This window comes from Coenobita brevimanus, chromosome 6 (assembly GCF_032717465.1).
Source record: "Coenobita brevimanus isolate Jiangsu-jjx chromosome 6, ASM3271746v2, whole genome shotgun sequence".
Lineage (NCBI taxonomy): Eukaryota > Metazoa > Arthropoda > Malacostraca > Decapoda > Coenobitidae > Coenobita > Coenobita brevimanus.
Window position 1 is genome coordinate 63,904,972 of NC_136959.1, and position 13,472 is coordinate 63,918,443.

Below are 13,472 nucleotides of genomic sequence, written 5' to 3' on the forward strand. Positions count from 1 at the left end.
CTCAGACAAGTATTCCAGAGTTGTGTCAAAACCTCAAACAAATAAAAATAATAATAATACAGAGAAGAAAAGAACACAACATTAAAGTCCTTAGGCAAGTTGGACAGATGCAAATGGACTCTCTTGCCTAAAAAAAAGGGTGGCTGAGGAGCCGAGAATGGGTCGCTGAGAACTTGTAATGGCCGGAAAATGACCATCGCCTGAGAAGTAATTTGACTCAGCGTGTTTAGTACTCTGACCCCGTTCCTTATACTTGTCTTTTGCCTGCTTATTTACTTATTTTGCATATTCTTTTTTTTTTTTGTACTTCTCAATTTTCGAGACTTTGAAAAATATATATGGCACCACAAGGGCACCTTAATTAAAACAGGTAATCAATATGGGATTCTGATTTTACCTCTCTTCTAAACTAACCCCCATATTTTTTTCTACACACACACACACACACACACACACACACACACACACACACACACAAATTAAAACTAAAACGACCAGAAATAAGAGCAAACATCATACCAATTTCGCCCATTCCGCATCGAGATCACAAATGCATTTCCTCAAAGCCTCCTCACTAGTAGAGCTCCATGAATGTGCAGCGTCCTCGATCTGCCATGGCCATAATTATAATGCAAGATCATGTTTATTGGATCTGTAAAATAGATGAAGCACGTATTACCAGCTCTCCATTGTAATTATGTCGGCATGTGTGTGTGTGTGTGTGTGTGTGTGTGTGTGTGTGTGTGTGTGTGTGTGTGTGTGTGTGTGTGAAAGTTTCCTCAGTTCAGTTAATAAACACATTGTGGCCATGATTTTATGACATATTCAGTTAATACGCATTATCTGTTTTTAGCAAATAACTAACATTGCTTATACGGCATTACACATTCTCTCTCTCTCTCTCTCTCTCTCTCTCTCTCTCTCTCTCTCTCTCTCAATCTAGGACAGTCAGTCGTTGCCCAGAAGGAAGCCCGAAGTCTGGGCAGCGAGGAGAACTTGATGTGATGGAGATGTGGTGGTGGTGGAGGCGGCTGAGACTCGAGAACCGCGTCAGGGCAGAGCTCAGTGTTGCCCTAGCAGCGAGTGGGTGGGGTGTACTGCCGCCCTTTCTCCCTCTCTCACAGAAGTCCCGTCACTCACCTCTAGTTCTGCAGTGCTTCTTAAAAATTTCATAAACTTACTATATATCTCTGAGTTTTAGAAATATGAACTTTACTAGAGGTGGTAGTGAACTTTTCTAAATTGTTTATAAGAAAGTTTAACAGAGAACTGCAACTAAAGAGTAACTGAAGAGCAATTATTCTCAAAGTTATCAGAGTACACCGTGTTTTAAACTGGTCCAAGCCGAGCTGAGAAACTAGTAAATTAAGGTGTATGGTAAGAAAAAAATCGAAAGGAAGCGGCACTATGTCTATTTGTGTATATATTTAAGTAGCAGTTTGTTGATTCTCGAGTTGATGATCGCTAAGAAGGAGGAAGATACCGGCTTGGTGATTTAGTTCAGGAAAGCGGGAATACATTGCAATAGACGCATTATCTCTTACCAACCCCACTGACTCAGGTAAAGAGTAATTTGATTTTGTATGTACGATGGTTATTTCAAAGGTTTCTGAGATGCTTTGCTTTTGAATGGCTGTGATTAGTTTTATATTTGCGTAAGTCAGAAATGGAATTCCTTATTTTTGTATATTTATTTGATAGTTTTTTTTTTTTTCGAGAAGGTTAGACTCGAAAAAAGTTGGCGTTCCACTTGTCCCTCTTCATCCAGCAAGGTATTTGGAATCTGAAATGAACATGGACATTGTAAGTCGTATTCTAGAGGGAATTTTTGGCATGGCGAAAAAAAGACTGTCTTTCATATTGATTCGTGCGATGGAGAGACACTAAACTAAGCTTTCTCCCACTAATGGTGTTTTTTCTTCCTCTGATGTTCACTTTCTCACCAGTTAGTTCTTCCCCTCTCGTCATCTTTCCTTCTGACTGGTGGTAAGCGCCACAGTATTTCAGGTGCTTTCCCTCTCAGTCACACATTCATGGTTTCTACTGTACATCCCAGTCTGATTCTACTAGGAACACAAAACAAGGGCGTAAATTCGTAAACCGATAGGCACGTGTCTTTAAAAAATGGATCTGGGATGCAAAGTTACTCTCCATGACCTTGGTTGGGTGATTTCCTTGTCAGCCACTCGCCAAAGCACTTGAACTGAGCACAAATTAAATGGAAATACTTCATGGGAGTGAAGTGCTTACTGTAATGTACAGTATGTGCCGGTATCTCTGACAGCGGGGCAGCCGGTGATGCATTGGTTTACTCGCCCAACTCGCAGCCGGAAGAAACCCGAGTTCGATTTTGGGGCCAGTCATACTCGTGGACAAAGTTTGTTTCCCTCCCAATCCATATTCATCCAGTAGCATCATTGGGAACCTTAATGTAATACCGACCATCGCTTTTTGTATTATAGAGGAAGATTGGAATTTAGTATAAAAAAAAATGGATTGCCTTAATGACTCTCGTGTAGTTGATGGGCATAAGTATTTTTGTTAAAAATATTTGTGAAGTTGAATTAAGTACATACACAGTAATATTCTAGAGAGTACTTCACATACACGATATCTTTATTCTGATTCTAATATACGGTACGTTAATCTACAAACTGAATCTTAACTAACAACCGACTAAGTATAAAAAGATTAGGATGCTAGTTTCGAGAAAAAAAAAAAAAAAAATGCACAGTAAGCACGGGCCGCTCTCATTCTCCTGACGTCCTGCAGCACATAAAAACTGTGCATCTTTGACGAGACTTTAGATTGCCTTGCTCAGACAGTCTCCGGGGAACCATCACGTCTTGCTTCAGCCGGAGGTTCAGTTTAAACGATCCCTTTTGATGCAGACTGATGGACAGCTAAGGAAATTCACCGCACAGAGAGACAAAGGCCTGGACCGGGGGGAAAAAAAAAAAAAAAAAAAAAAAAAAAAAAAAAAAAGAAAGAAAAAAAGAAACACGATCAATTCTCTGTCGTAATTGTGATTTGTTTTTGCAGGAAGGACGAAAGCTTGTATTCTCGGTGGTTAAGATAGCTCCCTAACAGCTCTTCCTTACCGATTTAGTTTTGGTTATGGGTGGTTATTATCCTTACGTACTGATGCATAGTATGGTGATATTAGAAGGATTTATGCAACACAAAAGAGGACAGTTAAGTGAAATAGCCTAAGCCAAATAAATCGCTTAGGAAAAGGTGCTTGGGAACTTCCATAATCGACTAGAGTACAGACCAAGGAGAATGCAGAGTCCATCCTCGTTTATTGATCTCTCTTTAAGAATAAAATCATAGTGACGAGAAGAAAATTATCAAGAGCCATTTTCTTCTTTCTGCAGGAAGGACAAAGCAAGGAGAACGTAGAAATGTCAGTCTTGTTCTTCCTACAAATAAAAATTTCAGTTACGAAAGGAGGTTGGTTGTAAATTTGCCTGTAAATCCGAACCCAGTATTCTAAATCGCATAGGGAGTTTCTTAGCGCCTCCTCTTTAGCGATTTTTCCATCCACTTTTTAATATTCTCTTGTCCCTTCTTTACACTGGCTTAAAATCGACAAAGTTCAGTAACTTATAAGGGGATATTGAGGTGTAACGTGCAGAATAAATCGTTACGGAAGAGGTATTAAGAAATATCCAAAAAGCCAAACTAGAACAAGACCCCAAGCCACCATCTCCATCTTAGTGTGACATTAAAATCTTTCATCCCAGCGACGTACTCAGTAGTTAAACTTAATCCTGTCGTCTCCCGCTTATTAGGGACCTAGATGTAAAAATGACTGTTGAGGGTCATTTTCCAGGGGACGATTAGGGATTGGGAAACTTTACTGTCTTCGTGCTGTCGATAGGTGTAAATCTAAGCCCTTTTTTTCCTTCCTTCCTTCCGTCCTTTCTTTCTTTCTTTCTGTCTTTCTTTTTCTTTCTTCCTTTCTTCCTTCTTTCCTTCCTTTCTAGGGGTGTGGCTAGTGTGAAGAAAAAAAAAGAATACCCAAGACTCACTACCCGTAACCATATGTACCCCAGTTTACAAATTTGCAAAAGATTTACACTCACTTCCTTCAGTAATCATCTCTGTGGACGGAGGAGACGTGAGACTGCAGATTAACCTAAACATTAACCCCTTTCATGATCAGGATAACTCTAGCATTGCAGTTAAAAGAAGACCACTTATATTTCAGCCGCGAGTGAGTCATAGGAGCCTGAGATACTTAATTCTCTTACCATTAACTCTTTGATGAGCGGAACAACTCTAGACATTCTTTTTATTATATTCCAGTTAATGTCTCGGGATTTTATTTACCTGAGCGAGACAGAGGACCCCGAGAGTAAGAGTTTGTCGGTTTCATTCCCCTTAATTCTGACCACAAGGAGAAAGTTTTTGTATATTTCATCTGGTGTTTCCTTCTACATTCCCCTGAGAGAGAGAGAGAGAGAGAGAGAGAGAGGCTTCACCGTCTTCCTTGCATGATTTTTTTTTTTCACTTTTGCTCCATGAAGGACACACAGACAGGGAGGCAGGCAGACAGTTTATTCCCTTTACCCCTGGCAGCTACTGAGAGAGAGAGAGAGAGAGAGAGAGAGACCACCTATTTTCGACTGGCATAACATAGAGCTGATTGCCAAAGTACGAAGTCAGGAGTGCTCATACTTTGATCTTTTCACCACTTTGATGTTCAGCCTGTGTGTGTGTGTGTGTGTGTGTGTGTGTGTGTGTGTGTGTGTGTGTGTGTGTGTGTGTGTGTGTGTGTGTGAGAGAGAGAGAGAGAGAGAGAGAGAGAGAGAGTTCCTGCGGCGGCCATATTGTATTGGCAAACATATGTGTCAATATTGTAAGAGCAAATAGTTGGTCTACCCGTCTAATGTATTTCCAGGGGGAGTCAGTGTTTGTGCTGGGGAATTTTCGATACCAAATGTACCACCAGTATATTGACTTAATTTGTTCTGGCAATTGCTCCGGACTTGCATGTGTAATTGCATAAAACTCCCATGTTCTGTGCAGATAGGGTCGGTTTTCCATGTAAGGGTGGCTATTGTGTTTTTAGCATTTCATTCGTTTAGCGTGTGTATGTTGTTGTTGTTGCTGTTGCAGTGGCCTCAGTCTCATCTGGACGTGACCTTAGTGGACTGCAGGCTTAGGATGCCTTTCTCCAGCAGTGCACCACCCTTCATTCGCGGAATAGGGAAAAAGTAGATCCATATTTATATAACTAGACAGCGTCGCCGTTTGGTTAAGTCAGTTCCTAAATAAAATATTCTAGAGGGAATCAGATTAAGATTTAAGTCGATGCCTTTAGTTCATTTATTTATCTTGCTGATCGAAGAACTTGAATCCAACCTTTGTATATACCATGGTTGCTGTGATAGGATTTTTTGTAGGTTTTGTTACGGAGGCCAACTTTAAATGGCTATGGGGGTTTCGTAACGCTACTTCCGTAGCGATTTATTCTGCACAGTACACTTCAGTAACCTCTTGTATGCCTCTGATTCAAACTGTTTGATCCCAACCGTGGCGGACATTTAAAGTTCATGCTGGCAGTCTGTCCTCTCATATGCTTGAATATGTTCGCTCTGTGTCGATACTGCCGATGGCATATACAGAATGCGACACACACAAACAGTCATTATAACGTAACTTTCACATTCATTACGCTTCCTAAAGACATCCCATTCTTATTCATACTTCTCTGTCATGGTGCGAGGGGTTTATTCTGGCAATTAATCTCCTTCCGAGGAGGAGGTTCGGTCCTGCAGTGGACCTGATGTGGATTGATAAAGATACAGTTACAGACAGGTTAACATCTGTTAGCTGCATGAGAGTCTTTGAGACGACACTCATGTTTTCAATTCTCGACTTAGCTCTAGAAGACGACCCGCAACAGGTGAATTGCAACCACGTTCTTCATTTTGTTGCAGAATGAATATAGATAAAGGGGAAAGAGACCACGCAGTCAGGTACTGAGTTGAACGAATATATGCCCTTCGACTTCACGAAGGTCATTTCAACAGAATATCAATATGGGTTTGAAATTTAGGGAGACGTTCGGCGACCTCCACCAGCCTTCCCTCACTCATAGCACCATACAGCAGTGTACACCAATAAAGCGCAAGGCACAGAAATACAGCTGAACACACAGAAATATAACGCAGCAACAATGACAACATACAAAATACGGCAGCATACAGCAATACAGAGCAACGCAGAATATTAGTGCAACGTACAACAACATTTAGGAGGGTAGAGCAACGCACCGAAGTATAGAGTAACAGTACTTCATACATCAAATCGCACTGGCCTCTTCAGTCCGATGATGTATTTCGGATATTACTCCTGCTGCCCTCAGAAGATTTTATGCTGCATAGGGAGAGAAATCAGGGAACAAAGGGGTTTATGGAGACCGTTCCCCCCCCCCCACACACACACAAAACGATACATTAATGGATCTAAAGGGATTCAAACTGCAATCGGTATATAGTTCTGGGAGAGAGAGAGAGAGAGAGAGAGAGAGAGAATTGGAGGAGACAGCGGTAAATCGGTTGGAGTGGAGGGCTGGGAGTGAGGCGGGGAAGGAAGATGATTGAGTTAAAGAATAGACAACCTTTAAAATGCTCTCGTGTTGCGCATTTTACAGATCAGGGAGAGTTGTCCAGTGCTTGAGAGAGAGAGAGAGAGAGAGAGAGACCAAGGCAAGAACATGTCAAATAACTACCGTACGATATTTTATCAGCAAAATTACATTGTGTGTGTGTGTGTGTGTGTGTGTGTGTGTGTGTGTGTGTGTTTCTGTCTGTCTGTGTCTGTCTGTCTCTGTCTCTGTCTCTCTCTCTCTCATTTACTTTACTGAACCCCAAGCCAATTTAACACAACAAACCTGATTCAATTGTCTCTCTCTCTCTCTCTCTCTCTCTCTCTCTCTCTCTCATTTACTTTACTGAACCCCAAGCCAATTTAACACAACAAACCTGATTCAATTTCACTCCACCACCCACCCACCAACCCAAATTCTCTCTCTCTCTCTCTCTCTCTCTCATTTGTCGGGCTAGCTCTCTATTGGCCTCGGGGAAGAACGTGGCAGATAAAATTCTTCTACATTATCAGCTCCTAAAATTCACCCGAAAAGAATTCCCCTTTGAGCTTTTTTTTTTTTTCGACAGAAAGGTCAAGCCAGGGCAGACAGGGTGACGTGGTGGCGGTGAAGGTGTGATGATGATGATGATGATGATGATGGTAGTTATAATAATAATAATAATAAATAATAATAATAATAATAATAATTTGTCGGTAATAATAATAGTAGAATGTGTTGATGGTGATGATAATGATGATGATGTGCACAAGCAGTAACAATAATAGTGGTGGTGGTAGTAGTAGTAGTAGTAGTAGTAGTAATAGTAGTAGTGTTGATGTGGTAGTAGTAGTAGTAGTGGTAGTGTTGATTTAGTAGCAGTAGTAGTAGTAGTAGTAGTGAGAGGGGAGCTCGTAAAAACACAAATGAAAATAGCAATAATAGTTACCCTTCTGTTTCTCACAAATGGGACAGGCCGGAAAGAGAAACGGTAAAAGAGAGAACCACATTAGTAGGTGAGCTATCTATCACTGACTGCCAGGCGAAAATGGCCCACACCCCCATTCACTCATGTTAGTGTAGCGATGAAAAGTAGTAGTAGTAGTGGTAGCAGTAAAAGTAGTAGTAGTAGTAGTAATGTCATTGGCAGTTAGTATTATTATGATTTTCATTGTGTTTATTATTGTTTGAGAAATGGACAGACAGGAACAGATAGCAGAACAGTAAGACACAAACAGAAGCACCAAAACAGACTGACACAGAAACAGACACAGACAGCCATAACAGAGAAAACAACGGCTAAACAGACTTAAAGAGAACAAGAGACAGACAGACAATGATAAAGTGATCGATACATATTACGTACGACACATTAAAGGAATATGACAGACACACAGAAACAGAGGCAGACACACAGAGGTACAGATAGTCCTAACTACACAAACAGAGAACAATAGACAGACCGACACAGCCAATTAGACAGGCACAAACAGACTGGGACTTGATACACAACACCCTCTCCTAGTTGCAGTTTCAGGCTATGTGAGGTCATTCGCCGCAGGTCATTAACCCTCTCTTGACCGGGAAAACTCCTAGTATTCTATTTCAACCAACGCCAGATGATTTTATTCAGCCGAGATTGAGTCATAGGAGCTTCAGAGATTTAACACTGGTACAACACCCCTCTCAGAGTCGGGACAACTCTAGTAAATAAAAGTGAAATACTAGGGTTCATTTGTATTCCGATTGATGTCAGACGATTTTTTTTTTAGAACAGAGAAATCCACTGGAGCCAGAGGGTTGAGTGGGATGAGGCTGTTAATGTCACTGACTCTGGAAAGTAAATCGTCTTCAAAGAGAGAGAGAGAGAGAGAGAGAGAGAGAGAGAGAGAGAGAGAGAGAGAATCATGAAGTTCAGATCAGAGGATACAGGTCATTGATTCTAGCCACGCTTGAAGAATCACTGAACTGGAAGGCAAACTGTCCTTCATAAATAGTGTAGTCTCTCTTTGCCTAATATGCAGAGATGAGTGGCAGGTATTTAATCGCTTGCTGGAGAGAGAGAGAGAGAGAGAGAGAGGGAGGGGGGGAAGGGGGAGGGGAGGGGAGGTGAGAAGGGGAGAGGATTGTTCTGTAACCATGAATTATGAGTGAGAGGAAATTTTCACCCATTTTTCTTGAGGATTCTTTTTCCCATCGACGACGAGAGAGAGAAAGAGAGAGAGAGAATATGATTTTTTTTCTCTCTCTCTCTCCCTCCCTAACCATTCTGTGTTTTTACCGAGGTCCTCGTGGTGGCTTGGAGCTATATTATAAACTGCCGTCGAGATTCCATACCATATCTTCCCTCACGAATTACTCTTCACATTACACCTCAACATCACCTTTTATGTAATAGATATAGTCCATGTCGGTATTATAAAAATTTGAGTAACGTATAAGATAATGCACTGATGGAATATGCACAATTAATCGCCAAGGAAATAGTGCCACGAAACCATCTATGATCCGTATAATGCAGGAAGTTAGGGCTGGATTTCCTGTCTTTATGTATTTACGGAAGAGTTATTAGATGTGAAATTATTAAGCCCAAAATCGTTGTCATTTCTATACACCGTCTTTTTTTTTTTTTCCTTTTCCTCTGCTTCTTCTTCTTCTTCTTCTTCTTAGTGTTCTTCTTCTTCTCTTTCTTCTTCTTCCAGCGTTAAGAAGAAAGAGAAAGGAAGATACTGCAACCATGAAGTGAGAGTGAGAGAGACTCCATTGTCACTTCTCTCTTTCTTGAGAGAGAATTTTATATTTTACCGGGCCCCGTGTTGGAGAGGCATGGGAAAGAGGGAGTGGTCTTGAGGAAACACACATATAAAAATGAGGAGGATGAAGGGAATAGTGACTCTCTCTCTCTCTCTCTCTCTCTCTCTCTCTCTCTCTCTCTCTAACACATCTGTGTGTGTGTGTGTGTGTGTGTGTGTGTGTGTGTGTGTGTGTGTGCAACATTCATTCTCTTGTTTTAGATATCAGAAACAATTTCTTTTCTACATATTCTCTCTCTCTCTCTCTCTCTCTCTCTCTCTCTCTCTCATATATATATATATATATATATATATATATATATATATATATATATATATATATATATATATATATATATATCCTTGATTCACACCTCTCCTGACAAGTTATTTTATTTATATTTTGTTTTATTTCTTCGCTCCCATGAAAAATATATATTTTTTTTTTGTTCTGCCTTGACAAAAGTTAGTTTTGTTTTATAGATTGAAATTACGTCCGGGATTTTATTTTTTAGTGCAATGCACACCTCCAAAATTCCCGCGTATTTTTAGCGAGGTGCCAAAATTTGCATAGTTACGAGGATCACACGACACAAATAAAGGGAGAAGTTGTAAGCTCGCCGAAATCCAAATTATTTTGCAGACATATATTGTTTTAAGTCTGGGGTTGTTTTTTCTGTCTATTTTTATATCTGACTATCTGTCTGCAGTTGTTGGATGCATAAACTTTCGTGACTCATTCATCCCGAGTACATATATCATTTTGCACTTTTTTTTTTCTTTTTTCTGCCAGACAGTTTTATTCACCTTAAGTTAGGGGAAGTCTGCTGTGATGAGGGAGATTAATGAAGATCAGTTTCTAACCCTCCATTTCGAGAAGTGTGCCATAAGCTGAGAAAATTGCCTGGAGATAGCAAGGATTCGTTTTAAAATATGACATCGGTTTGAATAGGTCCTATTTTTGCCATTCTTTCTTTCCTTTTACTTTCTTTTTTTTTTTCTCTTGTTAAGTCAGTCTCTCCAGGCAACTAATCGTAGCCTACAACGCACGACTGGACCTTCTTGGCAGAGGGAGAATGATGACTGTTACTCACCCATCCAAGTGCTAGCGAAGTACGAACCAGAATATTCAGAATAACATGTAGTTATTATAATGGTATTAGTCTCTCTAGCATCCTTTCTATCTCATCACAGTTGAAGGTAATCTTCTGGTGTTACAATAAAGTATTCGAGTTGTCCTGACGATTGGAGTTAATGGTGGTAATGTTGTGTCAGGCCTCTTTACTCACTCTCAACTCAGGATAATCGTCTGGTGTTAGCGTGTTCTCTATCATGAGAAGGTTAATCATTGTGTGAATATCCATATCAAAACTAGTCAAAATCTGTAATTAGGTCATGTTGAAAGCAACACACACACACACACACACACACACACACACACATATATATATATATATATATATATATATATATATATATATATATATATATAATTGTGTGTGTGTGTGTGTGTGTGTGTGTGTGTGTGTGTGTGTGTGTGTTCCAAATAACCAAGAAATGTTTCAGTCAAGTCATGCTTTTCAAAACTACAAAACAATTAATATACCTTTTATTCCTTTATGGAGAAAGAAATTAAAATGCTTTAAGTTTAAATATGCTCTTACTCCAGGGTTAACATATTCCGACTCGAAGTTCAACATATTCTGGAATTTTGGGTGAAGTTATTAAAGAACACAGTAAACTCTGGCTGCGTAGTAACGAGGTCCCCTAATCCGCTTACTTTGCAGAGCTACCGCCAGAGGGAAGAGGGAAGGTAAGAGTCAGCCATGTTCAATGCCTGGGTTAGTGTGCTTTTTTATTTTTTTATTTTTATGTATTTGCTGTATCTGTGCAGCTGTATGATTTTCACTCCTATTTTTAATAATAATAATAATAATAATAGTATTAATAACATCTAGAGCGGCACTCAGTGGAGCGCATCTCTCCGACAAAGGAACGTGATCTCCAGACCACTCTTCATCATGGATTTGGTTTTCTCATCATTGATTAGGGTTTTGCAAAAAGTGTTTTCTGGATCCAGAATCTGTAATACGATACGGATAGGTCCAAAAAATTTAATCTATTGTTCCCTAGGACGGGTTATCTATCCACCAAATTTGGTTCAGATCTCTCTTTTAGTTTTTTAAGTGATCCTGTTAAAAAGAAACAGACAAACAAACAAACAGGGGTGAAAACATGCTCTCCTTGTCGGAGAGAATAATAACAAGAATAAGAATAATTTTTCTGATGCTAATTCTTTTGTACACTTGTGATTTCCTTCCATTTTCGTGTAATAATAACAATGATTGAGTACGTAGCGTATGCATCGACCAGTTCTTCTGATCAGGATTCAGTCCCATCCTTGGGTGAACATTTAAAAGACAGTACAATAATAATAACATTTCACTTATTCTCATATGCAAATACCTTTTCATGGATTCCTCGGTAACACAAACGGTACACATTTTTATTCACAGGCACAACATTCCGACACAAATTCCCATAGACATTTTTTACCCAGCACTCTGAAAGCCTTTAACATGAATCGCTGGGAGGGAGCGGGTCACTTCTCCAACCACTAATATACTGTTTCTCGGTCCTTGGAATCCCTTGACCTTAAGAACCCTCCAAACACGGATTAATTATATATAGTAAAACCAAGAAAATAAAATGCACTAGACACGAGTAGAACTGTCCGTGAATGGCGACTGTCTCTTTTGTACGTCTGTATTTTCATCACACCCTGTTATATTCACTGCTTGATTGCGGAATATCGAGAGAGAGAGAGAGAGAGAGAGAGAGAGAGAGAGAGGGAGAGAGAGAGAGGGAGGAATGGAATAAAGAACGAAGTGGAAGAGAAAGTGCTTTTAGACCATTCTTCCGCTTGAGAGAGAGAGAGAGAGAGAGAGAGAGAGAGAGAGAGAGGGAATCCAGCGCTTCTCTCTCTCACACACACACACACACACACACACACACACACACACACACACACACACACACACACACACACACACACACACACACACACACACACACACACACACACACACACACACGTAAGGACGATATTTCCCCCACGGCTTGGCGGAAATAGACCATCTCCACCCTAGAGAGTTTGATGTTTGTGTTGCCTGTCCGTTTGTTTATTATACCTCTTTGTACCAGTCTTTCTCTATCCTGAGTTCAGTGCTTATGGTGCCTGTCTGTCTGTGTGGTATAGCTATCTGTATCTACCTGTCTTTTATCTATCTATCCGTCTGTATCTGTCTATCTGTCTGCCTGTCTGTCTCGTTTTTGTCCATTTGTATCTGTTATATCCATTTCTATCTGTCTGCGGCGCGTGTTTTATCTTTCAGTGTTTGTGTTTGCCTGTAGTGTCTGTCAGCATATTACTTTTTTCTGTATCTGTCTATTTTATCTACCTTCTGTCAGTCTGTCTGTCTGTATCGGTTTTTATCTGTGCCTGGATTATAACTACCTGTGGCTGTTCTACCACCATGTTTATTTTTCCATTATTTTAGGCATTTACTTATTTATTTTATCCATTTTCATTTATTTATCCATCAATCTACGTATTCGTCTGTCCATTATGTCAATCAGTGTCCGTCAATCCACGCAGCTACAGTTTATCATTATTAATTACATTTATCTGTCTCGTCTTCGATTACTCAGCCATCCATAGCAACAACTAAAGCATCATTCTCATTGTATAAGAGTCATCGTACAGAAAATCCTATACGAAAACAACTCTCTCTCTCTCTGTCTCTCTCTCTCTCTTTCCACCGTGTCGTAACTCAGAATCTGACTTGCAGGCAGAACGAGATAAGAGGTATCAGATTATTTATCCAAATAGTAAAGCAAAAGAGCAAGATTATTATTCTTTCGTCGTAACAAAGGATTTGATATGCAGGAAGGACAAGTGATATGGGAAGTTCTTGCTGTCCCTTTCTATTGTCCGTCCTGGGAGGAAAAATCCAGCACACACACACACACACACACACACACACACACACACACACACACACACACACACACACACACAC

At 40.1% G+C, this 13,472-nt stretch overlaps 1 protein-coding gene across 1 annotated transcript in view; it reads left to right on the forward strand.

The window, feature by feature from the left end:
- Positions 1-1,474: 1,474 nt before the first annotated feature.
- LOC145402222 (zwei Ig domain protein zig-8-like) overlaps positions 1,475-13,472 on the forward strand; it is a 31,414-nt gene continuing 19,416 nt past the window's right edge. The window contains exon 1 of the mRNA XM_080274343.1: positions 1,475-1,561. The gene's annotated coding sequence lies outside the window, so the exon portion shown is untranslated. The remainder of the gene's footprint in view (positions 1,562-13,472) is intronic.